This window comes from Micropterus dolomieu, linkage group LG20, assembly GCF_021292245.1.
Source record: "Micropterus dolomieu isolate WLL.071019.BEF.003 ecotype Adirondacks linkage group LG20, ASM2129224v1, whole genome shotgun sequence".
Lineage (NCBI taxonomy): Eukaryota > Metazoa > Chordata > Actinopteri > Centrarchiformes > Centrarchidae > Micropterus > Micropterus dolomieu.
In genome coordinates this window covers 37,126,393-37,129,136 of record NC_060169.1, presented here as the reverse complement: position 1 = coordinate 37,129,136, position 2,744 = coordinate 37,126,393, and the positions used below count along the sequence as shown (strand labels likewise).

The following is a 2,744-nucleotide window of genomic DNA, read 5'->3' as shown; positions in this document are numbered from 1 at the left end:
GGCTGCTCGAAAAAGTCCATTAAGACTCTTCAGCTAATCCAGAATGCTGCAGCACGTGTTCTGACAGGAACCAGGAAAAGAGATCACATTTCTCCTGTTTTAGCTTCTTTGCATTGGCTTCCAGTAAAATCCAGAATAGAATTTAAAATCATTCTTCTTACCTACAAAGCTCTTAATGGTCACGCACCATCTTATCTTAAAGAGCTCATAGTACTTTACTACCCCACCAGAGCACTGCGCTCCCAGAATGCAGGGTTACTTGTGGTTCCTAGAGTCTCCAAAAGTAGACTAGGAGCCAGAGCGTTCAGCTATCAAGCTCCTGTCCTGTGGAACCAGGTTCCAGTTTGGGTTCAGGAGGCAGACACCATCTCCACATTTAAGAGTAGGCTTAAGACTTTCCTCTTTGATAAAGCTTATAGTTAGGGCTGGCTCAGGTGAGTCCTGAACCATCCCTTAGTTATGCTGCTATAGGCCTAGACTGCTGGGGGATTTCCCGTGATGCACTGAGCTCCTCTCTCCTCTACTTTCTCTCCCTCTGTATGCAACCTCATCCCATTAATGCATGTTACTAACTCGACTTCTTCCCTTTCTGGTAGTCTTGTGCTTTCTCGTCCCTCTCCTCTCTCCTCCTATCACTTCCTGCAGGTTTTCTGGCTCTGGAGCTGTGGAGTCTGGATCTGTGGTTGCGGGTCACCTGCTGCCCCCGTGTTCCTGCTCGACACCCTCTGCTACAACTATTGTTACTAGTCCTATTGTTATTATTGTTATTATAATCATTAACATTATGATTGTTATCATTAACACTATTATAAATATCTGTACCATTTTTCATTTAGTCTATAGCAACATCACCTTTACTGTCTGTACCTCTGTGGGTATATTGTGTAGGCTGCCTCCCTCCCCTCTCTCTCTCCTTCCATCCCTCTCTTTTTCTCTCTGTTCCTCTCCTGCTCTCTCTCTCTCCCTCTCTGTCTCTCTCTCCCTCTCTCTCTCTCCTTCACCCCCAACCGGTCGAGGCAGATGGCCGCCCACCCTGAGCCATGGTTCTGCTCGAGGTTTCTGCCTCTTAAAAGGAAGTTTTTCCTCTGTCGCCTAGTGCTTGCTCTTGGTGGGAATTGTTGGGCTTCTGTAAATAACATCATAGAGACCTGTGCTTTTATGAAAAGCGCTGTGAGGATATCTGTTGTTGTGATTTGGCACTATGTAGATAAAATTGAATTGAACTGAATTGAACAACAAGACAGTAATTAGTTAGTTCAGTCCATTATATGATGACATCACTCATTTCACTGTAATTAAAAACAAATTATGGCATATTATTCTGGGTGACACTCTGCTCTGTGTGTGTAAAAGAGCCTCTCTGAATGAGTTTCTACCTTGAGCTTCCAGGCTGTCTGATAACACACCTCACACACAGACTTGTTGTTCACATTACATTCCATCTCTAACACTGAGCGGCTAAGTTTTGCATTCAGTTCCCCATTTTCTCTGTGGAGGAGAGTGCATGGGCAAAACTCTGGACCATGTTTGAAAAAAGGGATTTAAACAATAACATCAAACAACAAAAATGAGCGGGCATCATTCTTTCCTGTGGAAATGGGGTCAGTCTGTTAGCGTACGTCACATTTTATCATCAACACGGCAGCAGCACACAAAGAAACATCCAGCATAACATAAAAGCAACAGACACAGCAAGCAACATGACAATAAGCACCAGGCATCTGCTTTGCTTCCAAGATGTAGTGTCAAAACAGGTCATGTGATCGTCCTTTGGTCAGCAACCTAGGTCAGGTCTTTGTAGTATTTGAGTACAGGTAGTCTATAGAGAGCCATTTCAGTCAGTGAGCCTCTGTCAGCTCAGCTTTGTCAGTACAAGTCAGTCAAGTGCACTGTTAGTTTACCATGAATCATGGGAGAGAGATTTATATCTCTGTTCATTCTTTTTTAGTAATGGGATCCCTTAAAATCATCATCACCTTCATTATGGTGATTGGTTTTGGAATATGTGAAGGCTTGTATGTATTGGGAGAGAGAGATTTACTCTCATCGTGATCAGAATGGACATATCAACTATCATCAACAGTATATTTTGCCTTTGCTTGGATTTAGCTAAAAACCTCCCTCATCAGGTGGTCACATGGTTCTTCTGGAGGTGGATGTGCTGCTACTGAAACCTGTAATCCTCTCCCTATGTTGTGTTTTAGGTAGATTGAGCATGTTTGACAGACGGTGTGAGGGTGTGTTGTGAAACCTTTCATGAACCAGTGTCTTGCTTCACCACAATATTTCATTAGTGATACAGTTTTACAACACCAGCAATCTGTAGTTTTCTAGGAAGGCTGAAATAAAAAGGAAGAAGAAAAATTGGTTAGTGTTAGATACACTAGAGTACGCTCTGGCTGCTGCTCCTGTTTAGGAGAGGGAAAACTGTCAACAACACCCTTAGTTAGTTTACCCATAGTCAGCACTTCCATCTCTAACACTGAGCGGCTAAGTTTTGCATTCAGTTCCCCATTTTCTCTGTGGAGGAGAGGTATATATGATATACCAGGTGGCTGATTAGAGACAGAGTTACTGGGTTATTGCACAGGAATTGTTCCTGACACTGTGAGTCAGAAATCAGCTGTTCATCAGAGTGATGGCTTGTGGGAAGAAACTGCTTCTGTGTCTGTTGGTTTTGGCGTACAGTGATCTGTAGCACCTACCAGAGGGGAGAAGCTGGAACAGGTGGTGTCCGGGGTGAG

At 43.6% G+C, this 2,744-nt stretch overlaps 1 protein-coding gene across 1 annotated transcript in view; it reads right to left on the bottom strand.

Annotated features, from left to right (window-relative positions):
* Positions 1–2,744, bottom strand: part of LOC123958513 (hatching enzyme 1.2-like) — an 18,426-nt gene that overhangs the window by 3,706 nt on the left and 11,976 nt on the right. The gene's annotated exons all lie outside the window — the stretch shown is intronic.